The 19,597-nt window shown below is 44.1% G+C and overlaps 1 protein-coding gene across 1 annotated transcript in view; it reads right to left on the bottom strand.

Moving 5' to 3' along the window:
- LOC142905591 (exosome complex exonuclease RRP44-like) overlaps positions 1-19,597 on the bottom strand; it is a 101,853-nt gene that overhangs the window by 54,839 nt on the left and 27,417 nt on the right. The gene's annotated exons all lie outside the window — the stretch shown is intronic.

The following is a 19,597-nucleotide window of genomic DNA, read 5'->3' as shown; positions in this document are numbered from 1 at the left end:
AAACGGATTTCAGACCATCAGAAATGGAACTGTTACTGCGATTAATTACGACTTTGTTGACGTCTATCTTTTCGGTGTGTGGATCCGATTTTTTGCTGGAGAGGTGATTGAATTTGGAAATCAAATTGTCCCTACATTTGTTCGACATAGTGGCAGCCGAAGAGGTAGTCATATTGTCTACATGTTCCCAATCCGATGTAGACATTGTTGCTGTCAATTTTAAGTGTGATTTGTAGAGTGTCTTGTCTAACTGATCGAGTTCGGTGCGTGTAAGTCTGATTTTTTCCGAGATAAGAGCGAAGCTAGTTCTAGCTAGAATTCGTTTTGCATTGAGAGAAGTTGCAACAGCAGAGGTTAGTGTAAATGCGGTTGGTATTACCTTAGAGTCGCGGCATCTCTTCAGAAAGGTGAGAGACTCGATTAGTTGAGCCTTCTTATCCCGAAGTCTGTTGAATGATCTTAAGGATGTGTGGAATCCCTCCCCGTAGAGGCGGTTAAATTTCGATTTAAAGCTTTCGTGACTGCAATGATTCATCTTCTTTGGTTCTTTCGGTAAAGTCACGTAGAATGAGAATAAAATAATAAATTGATAAAATAAAATAACACAATAATATTCTCACGACGTTTCGGCCACAACACAAGCGGCCTTCATCAGGTGAAGGGAGCGAGACTGTCTGGTAGGACAGCGCTGGAGTGAGAGAGCCACGTTCAGATCACGGCTTTTTAAGCTGTGTGAGAGGAACAAAGAGCCTTGACGAAGGAATTAGCATAAAATTTTGCATTGAAATGGCTGAATGATTACCTTGTGACTGGTCACAGAAATAGCTATGTTAAAAGTTAAAGCATACACATCCGCAGAGGCACCCATTGTTAAAAGGAATTAGCATAGAATTTAGCATTGAAATAGCTAAATTAAGGCATACACATCCGCAGAGGCACCCCTTGATAATGGGATTAGCATAGAATTTAGCATTGAAATGGCTGAGTGATTCGCTTGTAACTGCTACAGAAATAGTTACGTTGAAGTCAGAGCATACACATTCACCGAGGCACTTAGTACAAATCAAACAGGAGAATTTAGCATTGAAATAACTAGGCGAATTTAGCATTGAAATAACTGGGTGATTTGCTAGTGACTGGTCACAGAAATGACTACACATCTGAGCTATTCACAGTACTATATAGTGAACCAATAAAAACTAAAATATAAATTACCTTCATGTTATCAATAAACTCTATATTCTCCAATCAGCTAAGCTACCAACCATAAGTCGTTATATATCACAATGCTATATGGCGAAAAAATGGGTGGATTCTTACCCTCAAATTTCCGTACCACGGATAGCTACGGGCCCCGTTCAGACGGACGAGTTCGTCCATGGTCGGAACAGAGGAGGGGGAGAGAGACAGCTGCGAAGCCCTAGTATACTCCATGTTGTAAACCATACCATTAACCGTGGTGTGAGAGGTATTAAGAGGCAATGCTGGCGAAAGAGCTGCGGTCTGAAGGTCATCGTAAAATTACAATTAATTAAGAACAGAAATGATTTAACACATCTTTCCAGTGGTTACTAAGCCTGAATCCATCTTCTCGGTTGAAATTGTCTCTGTGCTTGTATATGTGAATGGCCTCATGAACGAATCTCTCATGGTAGCCAGTTGGTTTGCAAAGAACCTCCGTCTTGGAGAAGTCAATGTCATGTGAGCCCACTGAATTGTAACAGTGATCTGCCACGGCAGAGGAGTTCGTCTTACCGTGTTTCAAGTCTGCTTTATGTTCGCGGATGCGGTCCGAGATATGTCTTTTGGTTTCTCCAATGTAGCTACTACCACAGAGGCACTTTAGTTTGTAAACGCCCGGGTACTGTATGTCTGGAAGAGCATCTTTTACAGATGGAACTAAATCACGGATTTTGTGTACTGTGTTGAATCGGACCTGGATCTTGTGTTTATTCAGGATTTTGGAGATCTTTTTAGTGACCCCTGCAATGTAGGGTAAGGTGATGGTTTTGAGTGGCTCCACAAGAGGATCCTTCTTCATGACTGGAGTGATGGCTTTGCGGATTGTGTAGTCGGAGTAGCCATTAGCCCTGAGAGCCTGGTGTACGTGCTTGAGTTCACTGGTAATGTGTTCCTGGTCGGAAATGCATTGGGCTCTATGGTATAGAGTCTTGATGAGGCAGTTCTTCTGGGATGGATGGTGGTGGGAATCCGGTTTCAAGTAAGCATCTGTATGGGTAGCTTTCCTGTAGACAGAGTGGCTCATTGAACCATCATGTCTCCTTTTAATTAAGACATCCAGAAAGGGTAGTTTGCCATCTTTTTCGACCTCCATGGTAAATCTGATGGCTGGGTGTATGGAATTGATGTGGTCGCGGAATTGGTCTAGAGCAGGCTGGCCATGTGGCCAGATGACAAAGGTGTCATCAACGTACCTCTTCCATAAGGTCGGGCGTAGAGTGGCAGTCTGGATGGCGTCAGTTTCAAATTTTTCCATGAATACGTTGGCTACAACCGGAGATAGGGGGGAGCCCATTGGGGTGCCCTCAGTTTGTTTGTAGAAAGTTCCATTCCAGGTGAAGTATGTGTTGGTTAAGCAATGTCTCACCAGGGGGGGTACATCAGTATGCAGTCCTTGATGAACCAGGTCTTCAATGATAGCGATGGTGTCAGGTACCGGGACTTTGGTGAACAAGGACACCACATCAAAACTGACAAGCAGGTCGTTTGGGGACAGGGAAATGTCTTTGATTGTCGATACCAGGTGAGTAGAATTTAGTACCGCAGAGGTGGTTTTTCCAGTGAAAGGTCGCAGTATATCAGCCAGAAAACGTGCCAGTTTGTAGGTGGGGGAGCTGATAGTAGAGACGATGGGACGAAGGGGTGTATCTTCTTTGTGTATCTTTGGAAGGCCATATAATCTTGGTGGTCTGGCAGCAGAGGGTTTCAACAAGAACTGTTTGTTCTCATCAATTAATGCTGTTGAATCAGAGATAATTTTGTTCGTTTTGGTGACCAGGCTGTTGGTGGGGTCTCTTTTTATTTTTGTATAGCTGCCATCGTTGAGTAGTTCTTGAATTTTGTTGTTATATTCTGTTTTGTCCATGATGACAGTGGCATTGCCTTTGTCGGCTGAGAGAACGACAATATCATCCCTCTTTTTTAATTGAGATAATTCAAAACGTTCGTCTTTGCTGATGTTGCTAGGTGGCAACTTAGCGTTTTTGAGGGTTGCAGCGATTTCAGATCTTGCTACGTCTGCAGAGATGTGACTCAAGCCCTTGAGTGCAACGTCGACATTGGCAATGATATCATTAACCGGTAAGTGTCTCGGTGTGACAGCAAAGTTTAGACCTTTAGCTAAAACGGATTTCAGACCATCAGAAATGGAACTGTTACTGCGATTAATTACGACTTTGTTGACGTCTATCTTTTCGGTGTGTGGATCCGATTTTTTGCTGGAGAGGTGATTGAATTTGGAAATCAAATTGTCCCTACATTTGTTCGACATAGTGGCAGCCGAAGAGGTAGTCATATTGTCTACATGTTCCCAATCCGATGTAGACATTGTTGCTGTCAATTTTAAGTGTGATTTGTAGAGTGTCTTGTCTAACTGATCGAGTTCGGTGCGTGTAAGTCTGATTTTTTCCGAGATAAGAGCGAAGCTAGTTCTAGCTAGAATTCGTTTTGCATTGAGAGAAGTTGCAACAGCAGAGGTTAGTGTAAATGCGGTTGGTATTACCTTAGAGTCGCGGCATCTCTTCAGAAAGGTGAGAGACTCGATTAGTTGAGCCTTCTTATCCCGAAGTCTGTTGAATGATCTTAAGGATGTGTGGAATCCCTCCCCGTAGAGGCGGTTAAATTTCGATTTAAAGCTTTCGTGACTGCAATGATTCATCTTCTTTGGTTCTTTCGGTAAAGTCACGTAGAATGAGAATAAAATAATAAATTGATAAAATAAAATAACACAATAATATTCTCACGACGTTTCGGCCACAACACAAGCGGCCTTCATCAGGTGAAGGGAGCGAGACTGTCTGGTAGGACAGCGCTGGAGTGAGAGAGCCACGTTCAGATCACGGCTTTTTAAGCTGTGTGAGAGGAACAAAGAGCCTTGACGAAGGAATTAGCATAAAATTTTGCATTGAAATGGCTGAATGATTACCTTGTGACTGGTCACAGAAATAGCTATGTTAAAAGTTAAAGCATACACATCCGCAGAGGCACCCATTGTTAAAAGGAATTAGCATAGAATTTAGCATTGAAATAGCTAAATTAAGGCATACACATCCGCAGAGGCACCCCTTGATAATGGGATTAGCATAGAATTTAGCATTGAAATGGCTGAGTGATTCGCTTGTAACTGCTACAGAAATAGTTACGTTGAAGTCAGAGCATACACATTCACCGAGGCACTTAGTACAAATCAAACAGGAGAATTTAGCATTGAAATAACTAGGCGAATTTAGCATTGAAATAACTGGGTGATTTGCTAGTGACTGGTCACAGAAATGACTACACATCTGAGCTATTCACAGTACTATATAGTGAACCAATAAAAACTAAAATATAAATTACCTTCATGTTATCAATAAACTCTATATTCTCCAATCAGCTAAGCTACCAACCATAAGTCGTTATATATCACAATGCTATATGGCGAAAAAATGGGTGGATTCTTACCCTCAAATTTCCGTACCACGGATAGCTACGGGCCCCGTTCAGACGGACGAGTTCGTCCATGGTCGGAACAGAGGAGGGGGAGAGAGACAGCTGCGAAGCCCTAGTATACTCCATGTTGTAAACCATACCATTAACCGTGGTGTGAGAGGTATTAAGAGGCAATGCTGGCGAAAGAGCTGCGGTCTGAAGGTCATCGTAAAATTACAATTAATTAAGAACAGAAATGATTTAACACATCTTTCCAGTGGTTACTAAGCCTGAATCCATCTTCTCGGTTGAAATTGTCTCTGTGCTTGTATATGTGAATGGCCTCATGAACGAATCTCTCATGGTAGCCAGTTGGTTTGCAAAGAACCTCCGTCTTGGAGAAGTCAATGTCATGTGAGCCCACTGAATTGTAACAGTGATCTGCCACGGCAGAGGAGTTCGTCTTACCGTGTTTCAAGTCTGCTTTATGTTCGCGGATGCGGTCCGAGATATGTCTTTTGGTTTCTCCAATGTAGCTACTACCACAGAGGCACTTTAGTTTGTAAACGCCCGGGTACTGTATGTCTGGAAGAGCATCTTTTACAGATGGAACTAAATCACGGATTTTGTGTACTGTGTTGAATCGGACCTGGATCTTGTGTTTATTCAGGATTTTGGAGATCTTTTTAGTGACCCCTGCAATGTAGGGTAAGGTGATGGTTTTGAGTGGCTCCACAAGAGGATCCTTCTTCATGACTGGAGTGATGGCTTTGCGGATTGTGTAGTCGGAGTAGCCATTAGCCCTGAGAGCCTGGTGTACGTGCTTGAGTTCACTGGTAATGTGTTCCTGGTCGGAAATGCATTGGGCTCTATGGTATAGAGTCTTGATGAGGCAGTTCTTCTGGGATGGATGGTGGTGGGAATCCGGTTTCAAGTAAGCATCTGTATGGGTAGCTTTCCTGTAGACAGAGTGGCTCATTGAACCATCATGTCTCCTTTTAATTAAGACATCCAGAAAGGGTAGTTTGCCATCTTTTTCGACCTCCATGGTAAATCTGATGGCTGGGTGTATGGAATTGATGTGGTCGCGGAATTGGTCTAGAGCAGGCTGGCCATGTGGCCAGATGACAAAGGTGTCATCAACGTACCTCTTCCATAAGGTCGGGCGTAGAGTGGCAGTCTGGATGGCGTCAGTTTCAAATTTTTCCATGAATACGTTGGCTACAACCGGAGATAGGGGGGAGCCCATTGGGGTGCCCTCAGTTTGTTTGTAGAAAGTTCCATTCCAGGTGAAGTATGTGTTGGTTAAGCAATGTCTCACCAGGGGGGGTACATCAGTATGCAGTCCTTGATGAACCAGGTCTTCAATGATAGCGATGGTGTCAGGTACCGGGACTTTGGTGAACAAGGACACCACATCAAAACTGACAAGCAGGTCGTTTGGGGACAGGGAAATGTCTTTGATTGTCGATACCAGGTGAGTAGAATTTAGTACCGCAGAGGTGGTTTTTCCAGTGAAAGGTCGCAGTATATCAGCCAGAAAACGTGCCAGTTTGTAGGTGGGGGAGCTGATAGTAGAGACGATGGGACGAAGGGGTGTATCTTCTTTGTGTATCTTTGGAAGGCCATATAATCTTGGTGGTCTGGCAGCAGAGGGTTTCAACAAGAACTGTTTGTTCTCATCAATTAATGCTGTTGAATCAGAGATAATTTTGTTCGTTTTGGTGACCAGGCTGTTGGTGGGGTCTCTTTTTATTTTTGTATAGCTGCCATCGTTGAGTAGTTCTTGAATTTTGTTGTTATATTCTGTTTTGTCCATGATGACAGTGGCATTGCCTTTGTCGGCTGAGAGAACGACAATATCATCCCTCTTTTTTAATTGAGATAATTCAAAACGTTCGTCTTTGCTGATGTTGCTAGGTGGCAACTTAGCGTTTTTGAGGGTTGCAGCGATTTCAGATCTTGCTACGTCTGCAGAGATGTGACTCAAGCCCTTGAGTGCAACGTCGACATTGGCAATGATATCATTAACCGGTAAGTGTCTCGGTGTGACAGCAAAGTTTAGACCTTTAGCTAAAACGGATTTCAGACCATCAGAAATGGAACTGTTACTGCGATTAATTACGACTTTGTTGACGTCTATCTTTTCGGTGTGTGGATCCGATTTTTTGCTGGAGAGGTGATTGAATTTGGAAATCAAATTGTCCCTACATTTGTTCGACATAGTGGCAGCCGAAGAGGTAGTCATATTGTCTACATGTTCCCAATCCGATGTAGACATTGTTGCTGTCAATTTTAAGTGTGATTTGTAGAGTGTCTTGTCTAACTGATCGAGTTCGGTGCGTGTAAGTCTGATTTTTTCCGAGATAAGAGCGAAGCTAGTTCTAGCTAGAATTCGTTTTGCATTGAGAGAAGTTGCAACAGCAGAGGTTAGTGTAAATGCGGTTGGTATTACCTTAGAGTCGCGGCATCTCTTCAGAAAGGTGAGAGACTCGATTAGTTGAGCCTTCTTATCCCGAAGTCTGTTGAATGATCTTAAGGATGTGTGGAATCCCTCCCCGTAGAGGCGGTTAAATTTCGATTTAAAGCTTTCGTGACTGCAATGATTCATCTTCTTTGGTTCTTTCGGTAAAGTCACGTAGAATGAGAATAAAATAATAAATTGATAAAATAAAATAACACAATAATATTCTCACGACGTTTCGGCCACAACACAAGCGGCCTTCATCAGGTGAAGGGAGCGAGACTGTCTGGTAGGACAGCGCTGGAGTGAGAGAGCCACGTTCAGATCACGGCTTTTTAAGCTGTGTGAGAGGAACAAAGAGCCTTGACGAAGGAATTAGCATAAAATTTTGCATTGAAATGGCTGAATGATTACCTTGTGACTGGTCACAGAAATAGCTATGTTAAAAGTTAAAGCATACACATCCGCAGAGGCACCCATTGTTAAAAGGAATTAGCATAGAATTTAGCATTGAAATAGCTAAATTAAGGCATACACATCCGCAGAGGCACCCCTTGATAATGGGATTAGCATAGAATTTAGCATTGAAATGGCTGAGTGATTCGCTTGTAACTGCTACAGAAATAGTTACGTTGAAGTCAGAGCATACACATTCACCGAGGCACTTAGTACAAATCAAACAGGAGAATTTAGCATTGAAATAACTAGGCGAATTTAGCATTGAAATAACTGGGTGATTTGCTAGTGACTGGTCACAGAAATGACTACACATCTGAGCTATTCACAGTACTATATAGTGAACCAATAAAAACTAAAATATAAATTACCTTCATGTTATCAATAAACTCTATATTCTCCAATCAGCTAAGCTACCAACCATAAGTCGTTATATATCACAATGCTATATGGCGAAAAAATGGGTGGATTCTTACCCTCAAATTTCCGTACCACGGATAGCTACGGGCCCCGTTCAGACGGACGAGTTCGTCCATGGTCGGAACAGAGGAGGGGGAGAGAGACAGCTGCGAAGCCCTAGTATACTCCATGTTGTAAACCATACCATTAACCGTGGTGTGAGAGGTATTAAGAGGCAATGCTGGCGAAAGAGCTGCGGTCTGAAGGTCATCGTAAAATTACAATTAATTAAGAACAGAAATGATTTAACACATCTTTCCAGTGGTTACTAAGCCTGAATCCATCTTCTCGGTTGAAATTGTCTCTGTGCTTGTATATGTGAATGGCCTCATGAACGAATCTCTCATGGTAGCCAGTTGGTTTGCAAAGAACCTCCGTCTTGGAGAAGTCAATGTCATGTGAGCCCACTGAATTGTAACAGTGATCTGCCACGGCAGAGGAGTTCGTCTTACCGTGTTTCAAGTCTGCTTTATGTTCGCGGATGCGGTCCGAGATATGTCTTTTGGTTTCTCCAATGTAGCTACTACCACAGAGGCACTTTAGTTTGTAAACGCCCGGGTACTGTATGTCTGGAAGAGCATCTTTTACAGATGGAACTAAATCACGGATTTTGTGTACTGTGTTGAATCGGACCTGGATCTTGTGTTTATTCAGGATTTTGGAGATCTTTTTAGTGACCCCTGCAATGTAGGGTAAGGTGATGGTTTTGAGTGGCTCCACAAGAGGATCCTTCTTCATGACTGGAGTGATGGCTTTGCGGATTGTGTAGTCGGAGTAGCCATTAGCCCTGAGAGCCTGGTGTACGTGCTTGAGTTCACTGGTAATGTGTTCCTGGTCGGAAATGCATTGGGCTCTATGGTATAGAGTCTTGATGAGGCAGTTCTTCTGGGATGGATGGTGGTGGGAATCCGGTTTCAAGTAAGCATCTGTATGGGTAGCTTTCCTGTAGACAGAGTGGCTCATTGAACCATCATGTCTCCTTTTAATTAAGACATCCAGAAAGGGTAGTTTGCCATCTTTTTCGACCTCCATGGTAAATCTGATGGCTGGGTGTATGGAATTGATGTGGTCGCGGAATTGGTCTAGAGCAGGCTGGCCATGTGGCCAGATGAGACATTGCTTAACCAACACATACTTCACCTGGAATGGAACTTTCTACAAACAAACTGAGGGCACCCCAATGGGCTCCCCCCTATCTCCGGTTGTAGCCAACGTATTCATGGAAAAATTTGAAACTGACGCCATCCAGACTGCCACTCTACGCCCGACCTTATGGAAGAGGTACGTTGATGACACCTTTGTCATCTGGCCACATGGTCAGCCTGCTCTAGACCAATTCCGCGACCACATCAATTCCATACACCCAGCCATCAGATTTACCATGGAGGTCGAAAAAGATGGCAAACTACCCTTTCTGGATGTCTTAATTAAAAGGAGACATGATGGTTCAATGAGCCACTCTGTCTACAGGAAAGCTACCCATACAGATGCTTACTTGAAACCGGATTCCCACCACCATCCATCCCAGAAGAACTGCCTCATCAAGACTCTATACCATAGAGCCCAATGCATTTCCGACCAGGAACACATTACCAGTGAACTCAAGCACGTACACCAGGCTCTCAGGGCTAATGGCTACTCCGACTACACAATCCGCAAAGCCATCACTCCAGTCATGAAGAAGGATCCTCTTGTGGAGCCACTCAAAACCATCACCTTACCCTACATTGCAGGGGTCACTAAAAAGATCTCCAAAATCCTGAATAAACACAAGATCCAGGTCCGATTCAACACAGTACACAAAATCCGTGATTTAGTTCCATCTGTAAAAGATGCTCTTCCAGACATACAGTACCCGGGCGTTTACAAACTAAAGTGCCTCTGTGGTAGTAGCTACATTGGAGAAACCAAAAGACATATCTCGGACCGCATCCGCGAACATAAAGCAGACTTGAAACACGGTAAGACGAACTCCTCTGCCGTGGCAGATCACTGTTACAATTCAGTGGGCTCACATGACATTGACTTCTCCAAGACGGAGGTTCTTTGCAAACCAACTGGCTACCATGAGAGATTCGTTCATGAGGCCATTCACATATACAAGCACAGAGACAATTTCAACCGAGAAGATGGATTCAGGCTTAGTAACCACTGGAAAGATGTGTTAAATCATTTCTGTTCTTAATTAATTGTAATTTTACGATGACCTTCAGACCGCAGCTCTTTCGCCAGCATTGCCTCTTAATACCTCTCACACCACGGTTAATGGTATGGTTTACAACATGGAGTATACTAGGGCTTCGCAGCTGTCTCTCTCCCCCTCCTCTGTTCCGACCATGGACGAACTCGTCCGTCTGAACGGGGCCCGTAGCTATCCGTGGTACGGAAATTTGAGGGTAAGAATCCACCCATTTTTTCGCCATATAGCATTGTGATATATAACGACTTATGGTTGGTAGCTTAGCTGATTGGAGAATATAGAGTTTATTGATAACATGAAGGTAATTTATATTTTAGTTTTTATTGGTTCACTATATAGTACTGTGAATAGCTCAGATGTGTAGTCATTTCTGTGACCAGTCACTAGCAAATCACCCAGTTATTTCAATGCTAAATTCGCCTAGTTATTTCAATGCTAAATTCTCCTGTTTGATTTGTACTAAGTGCCTCGGTGAATGTGTATGCTCTGACTTCAACGTAACTATTTCTGTAGCAGTTACAAGCGAATCACTCAGCCATTTCAATGCTAAATTCTATGCTAATCCCATTATCAAGGGGTGCCTCTGCGGATGTGTATGCCTTAATTTAGCTATTTCAATGCTAAATTCTATGCTAATTCCTTTTAACAATGGGTGCCTCTGCGGATGTGTATGCTTTAACTTTTAACATAGCTATTTCTGTGACCAGTCACAAGGTAATCATTCAGCCATTTCAATGCAAAATTTTATGCTAATTCCTTCGTCAAGGCTCTTTGTTCCTCTCACACAGCTTAAAAAGCCGTGATCTGAACGTGGCTCTCTCACTCCAGCGCTGTCCTACCAGACAGTCTCGCTCCCTTCACCTGATGAAGGCCGCTTGTGTTGTGGCCGAAACGTCGTGAGAATATTATTGTGTTATTTTATTTTATCAATTTATTATTTTATTCTCATTCTACGTGACTTTACCGAAAGAACCAAAGAAGATGAATCATTGCAGTCACGAAAGCTTTAAATCGAAATTTAACCGCCTCTACGGGGAGGGATTCCACACATCCTTAAGATCATTCAACAGACTTCGGGATAAGAAGGCTCAACTAATCGAGTCTCTCACCTTTCTGAAGAGATGCCGCGACTCTAAGGTAATACCAACCGCATTTACACTAACCTCTGCTGTTGCAACTTCTCTCAATGCAAAACGAATTCTAGCTAGAACTAGCTTCGCTCTTATCTCGGAAAAAATCAGACTTACACGCACCGAACTCGATCAGTTAGACAAGACACTCTACAAATCACACTTAAAATTGACAGCAACAATGTCTACATCGGATTGGGAACATGTAGACAATATGACTACCTCTTCGGCTGCCACTATGTCGAACAAATGTAGGGACAATTTGATTTCCAAATTCAATCACCTCTCCAGCAAAAAATCGGATCCACACACCGAAAAGATTGACGTCAACAAAGTCGTAATTAATCGCAGTAACAGTTCCATTTCTGATGGTCTGAAATCCGTTTTAGCTAAAGGTCTAAACTTTGCTGTCACACCGAGACACTTACCGGTTAATGATATCATTGCCAATGTCGACGTTGCACTCAAGGGCTTGAGTCACATCTCTGCAGACGTAGCAAGATCTGAAATCGCTGCAACCCTCAAAAACGCTAAGTTGCCACCTAGCAACATCAGCAAAGACGAACGTTTTGAATTATCTCAATTAAAAAAGAGGGATGATATTGTCGTTCTCTCAGCCGACAAAGGCAATGCCACTGTCATCATGGACAAAACAGAATATAACAACAAAATTCAAGAACTACTCAACGATGGCAGCTATACAAAAATAAAAAGAGACCCCACCAACAGCCTGGTCACCAAAACGAACAAAATTATCTCTGATTCAACAGCATTAATTGATGAGAACAAACAGTTCTTGTTGAAACCCTCTGCTGCCAGACCACCAAGATTATATGGCCTTCCAAAGATACACAAAGAAGATACACCCCTTCGTCCCATCGTCTCTACTATCAGCTCCCCCACCTACAAACTGGCACGTTTTCTGGCTGATATACTGCGACCTTTCACTGGAAAAACCACCTCTGCGGTACTAAATTCTACTCACCTGGTATCGACAATCAAAGACATTTCCCTGTCCCCAAACGACCTGCTTGTCAGTTTTGATGTGGTGTCCTTGTTCACCAAAGTCCCGGTACCTGACACCATCGCTATCATTGAAGACCTGGTTCATCAAGGACTGCATACTGATGTACCCCCCCTGGTGAGACATTGCTTAACCAACACATACTTCACCTGGAATGGAACTTTCTACAAACAAACTGAGGGCACCCCAATGGGCTCCCCCCTATCTCCGGTTGTAGCCAACGTATTCATGGAAAAATTTGAAACTGACGCCATCCAGACTGCCACTCTACGCCCGACCTTATGGAAGAGGTACGTTGATGACACCTTTGTCATCTGGCCACATGGCCAGCCTGCTCTAGACCAATTCCGCGACCACATCAATTCCATACACCCAGCCATCAGATTTACCATGGAGGTCGAAAAAGATGGCAAACTACCCTTTCTGGATGTCTTAATTAAAAGGAGACATGATGGTTCAATGAGCCACTCTGTCTACAGGAAAGCTACCCATACAGATGCTTACTTGAAACCGGATTCCCACCACCATCCATCCCAGAAGAACTGCCTCATCAAGACTCTATACCATAGAGCCCAATGCATTTCCGACCAGGAACACATTACCAGTGAACTCAAGCACGTACACCAGGCTCTCAGGGCTAATGGCTACTCCGACTACACAATCCGCAAAGCCATCACTCCAGTCATGAAGAAGGATCCTCTTGTGGAGCCACTCAAAACCATCACCTTACCCTACATTGCAGGGGTCACTAAAAAGATCTCCAAAATCCTGAATAAACACAAGATCCAGGTCCGATTCAACACAGTACACAAAATCCGTGATTTAGTTCCATCTGTAAAAGATGCTCTTCCAGACATACAGTACCCGGGCGTTTACAAACTAAAGTGCCTCTGTGGTAGTAGCTACATTGGAGAAACCAAAAGACATATCTCGGACCGCATCCGCGAACATAAAGCAGACTTGAAACACGGTAAGACGAACTCCTCTGCCGTGGCAGATCACTGTTACAATTCAGTGGGCTCACATGACATTGACTTCTCCAAGACGGAGGTTCTTTGCAAACCAACTGGCTACCATGAGAGATTCGTTCATGAGGCCATTCACATATACAAGCACAGAGACAATTTCAACCGAGAAGATGGATTCAGGCTTAGTAACCACTGGAAAGATGTGTTAAATCATTTCTGTTCTTAATTAATTGTAATTTTACGATGACCTTCAGACCGCAGCTCTTTCGCCAGCATTGCCTCTTAATACCTCTCACACCACGGTTAATGGTATGGTTTACAACATGGAGTATACTAGGGCTTCGCAGCTGTCTCTCTCCCCCTCCTCTGTTCCGACCATGGACGAACTCGTCCGTCTGAACGGGGCCCGTAGCTATCCGTGGTACGGAAATTTGAGGGTAAGAATCCACCCATTTTTTCGCCATATAGCATTGTGATATATAACGACTTATGGTTGGTAGCTTAGCTGATTGGAGAATATAGAGTTTATTGATAACATGAAGGTAATTTATATTTTAGTTTTTATTGGTTCACTATATAGTACTGTGAATAGCTCAGATGTGTAGTCATTTCTGTGACCAGTCACTAGCAAATCACCCAGTTATTTCAATGCTAAATTCGCCTAGTTATTTCAATGCTAAATTCTCCTGTTTGATTTGTACTAAGTGCCTCGGTGAATGTGTATGCTCTGACTTCAACGTAACTATTTCTGTAGCAGTTACAAGCGAATCACTCAGCCATTTCAATGCTAAATTCTATGCTAATCCCATTATCAAGGGGTGCCTCTGCAGATGTGTATGCCTTAATTTAGCTATTTCAATGCTAAATTCTATGCTAATTCCTTTTAACAATGGGTGCCTCTGCGGATGTGTATGCTTTAACTTTTAACATAGCTATTTCTGTGACCAGTCACAAGGTAATCATTCAGCCATTTCAATGCAAAATTTTATGCTAATTCCTTCGTCAAGGCTCTTTGTTCCTCTCACACAGCTTAAAAAGCCGTGATCTGAACGTGGCTCTCTCACTCCAGCGCTGTCCTACCAGACAGTCTCGCTCCCTTCACCTGATGAAGGCCGCTTGTGTTGTGGCCGAAACGTCGTGAGAATATTATTGTGTTATTTTATTTTATCAATTTATTATTTTATTCTCATTCTACGTGACTTTACCGAAAGAACCAAAGAAGATGAATCATTGCAGTCACGAAAGCTTTAAATCGAGTGTTATCATTGTTACATCGGTCTCAAGTTAAGTTAGATTCCTGTCAATGGTGCCAAGTTTCTTTACCAAAATAACATACAGGAAATACGCCTTTTGGCGTCCTCTGGTCTAACACCGTTTGAGACGAGGCTCAAAAGAAAGCTGTCCCTGGTGTGGACCAATCAGTTTCAAGGACAATGCATATATTATCAGAGTATGTTTTTTGTTTGCATTCTGACCACAAGCATCATGGTTAATGCAGACATGATTCCTTGTAAAAGGTTTCAGTTTGGTGTTTTAACATCTTAACACCTGTTTTGTTGCCAGTAAAAACGGGAAAAACCTATTATCATACTGGAAATACTCAAATACCCATTAACGAATCAATTGTGGTGCTGCTCTCTCCTCCCCATGTGACTCCCCAGACCGTCGCTCGAAGGGGCAGCGAAAGAGGTTCCTCGTTGACACAAGACTAGAAGCTAAGCGCCAGATTCTGGAGCTTGAGATGATCCTGCTGGATCATTGTGCACAGCAGCAGGCCAAATATCAGCGGGAGCTGCTGCAATTCCAGAACAGCACCGAGCTGAAGAGCTTCATCATCCACCACCAGCAGCAGCAGCATCAAAAGGCAGAAGAGCAGCAGCAGGCAGGAGTCAGCACCAATAATGAGGATGTGAAGCAGACATGTCAGAATAGCAACAAGGTTGAGAACGAGATTGAAGAGATGGAGAAAGTGGGGGAGAGAAATGGTATGAAGAGAAAACGTGGGAATAGGAAGAAACATAAGAACAAGAAGAAAGTTCTGGAGGAGACAGTGAAAGAAGAGGTGGCTAAGAGAGAGGGGAGTGAGGGAAAGCCCATGCAGGAAGTGGTGGAGGTTGGGACGATTGAGGTAGAGATGATTGAGGCAGTGGCTTTGGAGGATGTGATGAATGAGGTAGAGTTGAATAAGGTAGAGGTGTTAGAAGGAGATGGCAAGCGGGAATTAGCGAATGAGGCAGAAGTAGCGGTGATTGAGGTAGATGCAGTGGCCAAGCAGGAAGTGGTGAAAGATATAGTGGCCAATGTCATAGAGGGGATTGAGAGAGATGCAAAACAGGTATTAGCAGAAGAGGTAGAGCCAATTGAGGTCGATGGGAATGAGGGAATGGTCAAACAGGAAGTGGCGGAGAAAGTTGAGAATGTTGTGGAGACAAAGAAAGAGGGACAGGATTGTGTTAAGAGGAAACATAGGAATGGGAAGCTACGAAGGACTGAGATGAAAGTTCGGGACGTAGAAGAGATGAAGGTAAACGAGATTGAGGGAGAGGGGAATGATGGAGAGCCCAAGAAGGAAGTGGCGAGTGAGGTAGAGGTAGCGGTGATTGAGGTAGATACAGTGGCCACACAGGAATTTGTGAAAGAGGTAGTGGCCAATGTCGTAGAAGGGATTGAGAGAGATGCCAAGGAGAACTTAGGGAAAGAGGTAGAGGCAAGTGAGGTAAATGGGAATGAGGGAATAGCCAAACAGGAAGTGGCTAAGAAAGTTGATAATGTTGTGGAGACAAAGAAAGAGGGAGAGGATGGTGTTCAGAGGAAACGTAGGAATAGGAAGAAACACAAGAACAAGATGAAAGTTCTGGAGACAGTGAAAGAAGAGGTGGCTGAGAGAGAGGGGAGTGAGGGAGAGCCCATGCAGGAAGTGGTGGAGGTTGAGACGATTGAGGTAGAGATGATTGAGGCAGTGGCTTTGGAGGATGTGATGAATGAGGTAGAGTTTAATAAGGTAGAGGTATTAGAAGGAGATGGCAAGCGGGAATTAGCGAATGAGGCAGAGGTAGCGGGGATTGAGGTAGAAGCAGTGGCCAAGCAGGAAGTGGTAAAAGATATAGCAGACAATGTCATAGAGGGGATTGAGAGAGATGCAAAACAGGTATTAGCAGAAGAGGTAGAGCCAAATGAGGTCGATCGGAATGAGGGAATGGCCAAACAGGAAGTGGCGGAGAAAGTTGAGAATATTGTGGAGACAAAGAAAGAGGGAGAGGATTGTGTTCAGAGGAAACGTAGGAATAGGAAGCTACAAAGGATTGAGATGAAAGTTCGGGAAGTAGAAGAGATGAAGGAAAACGAGATTGAGAGAGAGGGGAATGATGGAGAACCCAAGAAGGAAGTGGCGAGTGAGGTAGAGGCAAATGAGGTAGAGGTAGCGGTGATTGAGGTAGATGCAGTGGCCACACAGGAATTTGTGAAAGAGGTAGTGGCCAATGTCATAGAAGGGATTGAGAGAGATGCCAAGGAGGACTTAGGGAAAGAGGTAGAGGCAAGTGAGGTAGATGGGAATGAGGGAATAGCCAAACAGGAAGTGGCTAAGAAAGTTGATAATGTTGTGGAGACAAAGAAAGAGGGAGAGGATGGTGTTCAGAGGAAACGTAGAAATAGGAAGCTACGAAGGACTGAGATGAAAGTGCGGGAAGTAGAAGAGATGAAGGAAAACGAGATTGAGGGAGAGGGGAATGATGGAGAGCCCAAGAAGGAAGTGGCGAGTGAGGTAGAGGTAGCGGTGATTGAGGTAGATGCAGTGGCCACACAGGAATTTGTGAAAGAGGTAGTGGCCAATGTCATAGAAGGGATTGAGAGAGATGCCAAGGAGGACTTAGGGAAAGAGGTAGAGGCAAGTGAGGTAGATGGGAATGAGGGAATAGCCAAACAGGAAGTGGCTAAGAAAGTTGATAATGTTGTGGAGACAAAGAAAGAGGGAGAGGATGGTGTTCAGAGGAAACGTAGGAATAGGAATAAACACAAGAACAAGAAGAAAGTCCTGGAGACAGTGAAAGAAGAGGTGGCTGAGAGAGAGGGGAGTGAGGGAGAGCCCATGCAGGAAGTGGTGGACGTTGGGACGATTGAGGTAGAGATGATTGAGGCAGTGGCTTTGGAGGATGTGATGAATGAGGTAGAGTTGAATAAGGTAGAGGTATTAGAAGGAGATGACAAGCGGGAATTAGCGAATGAGGCAGAGGTAGTGATGATTGAGGTAGAAGCAGTGGCCAAGCAGGAAGTGGTGAAAGATATAGCAGCCAATGTCATAGAGGGGATTGAGAGAGATGCAAAACAGGTATTAGCAGAAGAGGGAGAGCCAAATGAGGTCGATCAGAATGAGGGAATGGCCAAACAGGAAGTGGCGGAGAAAGTTGAGAATATTGTGGAGACAAAGAAAGAGGGAGAGGATTGTGTTCAGAGGAAACGTAGGAATAGGAAGCTACGAAGGATTGAGATGAAAGTTCGGGAAGTAGAAGAGATGAAGGAAAACGAGATTGAGGGAGAGGGGAATGATGGAGAACCCAAGAAGGAAGTGGCGAGTGAGGTAGAGGCAAATGAGGTAGAGGTAGCGGTGATTGAGGTAGATGCAGTGGCCACACAGGAATTTGTGAAAGAGGTAGTGGCCAATGTCATAGAAGGGATTGAGAGAGATGCCAAGGAGGACTTAGGGAAAGAGGTAGAGGCAAGTGAGGTAGATGGGAATGAGGGAATAGCCAAACAGGAAGTGGCTAAGAAAGTTGATAATGTTGTGGAGACAAAGAAAGAGGGAGAGGATGGTGTTCAGAGGAAACGTAGGAATAGGAAGAAACACAAGAACAAGAAGAAAGTCCTGGAGACAGTGAAAGAAGAGGTGGCTGAGAGAGAGGGGAGTGACGGAGAGCCCATGCAGGAAGTGGTGGAGGTTGGGACGATTGAGGTAGAGATGATTGAGGCAGTGGCTTTGGAGGATGTGATGAATGAGGTAGAGTTGAATAAGGTAGAGGTATTAGAAGGAGATGACAAGCGGGAATTAGCGAATGAGGCAGAGGTAGCGGTGATTGAGGTAGAAGCAGTGGCCAAGCTGGAAGTGGTGAAAGATATAGCAGCCAATGTCATAGAGGGGATTGAGAGAGATGCAAAACAGGTATTAGCAGAAGAGGTAGAGCCAAATGAGGTCGATCGGAATGAGGGAATGGCCAAACAGGAAGTGGCGGAGAAAGTTGAGAATATTGTGGAGACAAAGAAAGAGGGAGAGGATTGTGTTCAGAGGAAACGTAGGAATAGGAAGCTACGAAGGATTGAGATGAAAGTTCGGGAAGTAGAAGAGATGAAGGAAAACGAGATTGAGGGAGAGGGGAATGATGGAGAACCCAAGAAGGAAGTGGCGAGTGAGGTAGAGGCAAATGAGGTACAGGTAGCGGTGATTGAGGTAGATGCAGTGGCCACACAGGAATTTGTGAAAGAGGTAGTGGCCATTGTCGTAGAAGGGATTGAGAGAGATGCCAAGGAGGACTTAGGGAAAGAGGTAGAGGTAAGTGAGGTAGATGGGAATGAGGGAATAGCCAAACAGGAAGTGGCTAAGAAAGTTGATAATGTTGTGGAGACAAAGAAAGAAGGAGAGGATGGTGTTCAGAGGAAACGTAGGAATAGGAAGCTACGAAGGACTGAGATGAAATTTCGGGAAGTAGAAGAGATGAAGGAAAACGAGATTGAGGGAGAGGGGAATGATGTAGAGCCCAAAAAGGAAGTGGCGAGTGAGGTAGAGGTAGCGGTGATTGAGGTAGATGCAGTGGCCAAGCAGGAAGTGGTGAAAGAGGTTGTTGCCAATGTCGTAGAAGGGATTGAGAGAGATACAAAGCGGGAGTTGGTGAAACAGGTCGAGGCAATTCAGGTCGACACGATCGAAGAAAAGGCCATGCAGGTCTTGATCAATGAGGTAGACACGAATGAGCTAAAGGCCAAACAGGAAATGGCAAAAAAAGTTGAGAACGTGGTGGAGGAAATAAAGCAGGAAGGGGCAAATGAGGTCGAGGCATATGAAGTAGATGCCATCCTGGAAGTGGCAAAAGAGGTAGAGGAGATTGAGGGAGAGGCCAAGCAGGAGGTGGTTATGGAGGTAGAGCCGAATGAGTTAGAGGCGAATGACATAGAGGTGATTGAGGTAGAAGTGGAGGTAGGGGATTTTGAGGTGGAGGAGAGTGAGGTGATTTTGGTAGAGGCGAATGATGTAGAGGC

The sequence above is a fragment of the Petromyzon marinus genome, chromosome 55, assembly GCF_048934315.1.
Source record: "Petromyzon marinus isolate PM22_M1 ecotype Great Lakes invasive population chromosome 55, UKy_Petmar_22M1.pri1.0, whole genome shotgun sequence".
NCBI lineage: Eukaryota > Metazoa > Chordata > Hyperoartia > Petromyzontiformes > Petromyzontidae > Petromyzon > Petromyzon marinus.
The sequence above is the reverse complement of the archived record's forward strand: the minus strand, read 5'-3'. Positions and strand labels throughout refer to the sequence as shown.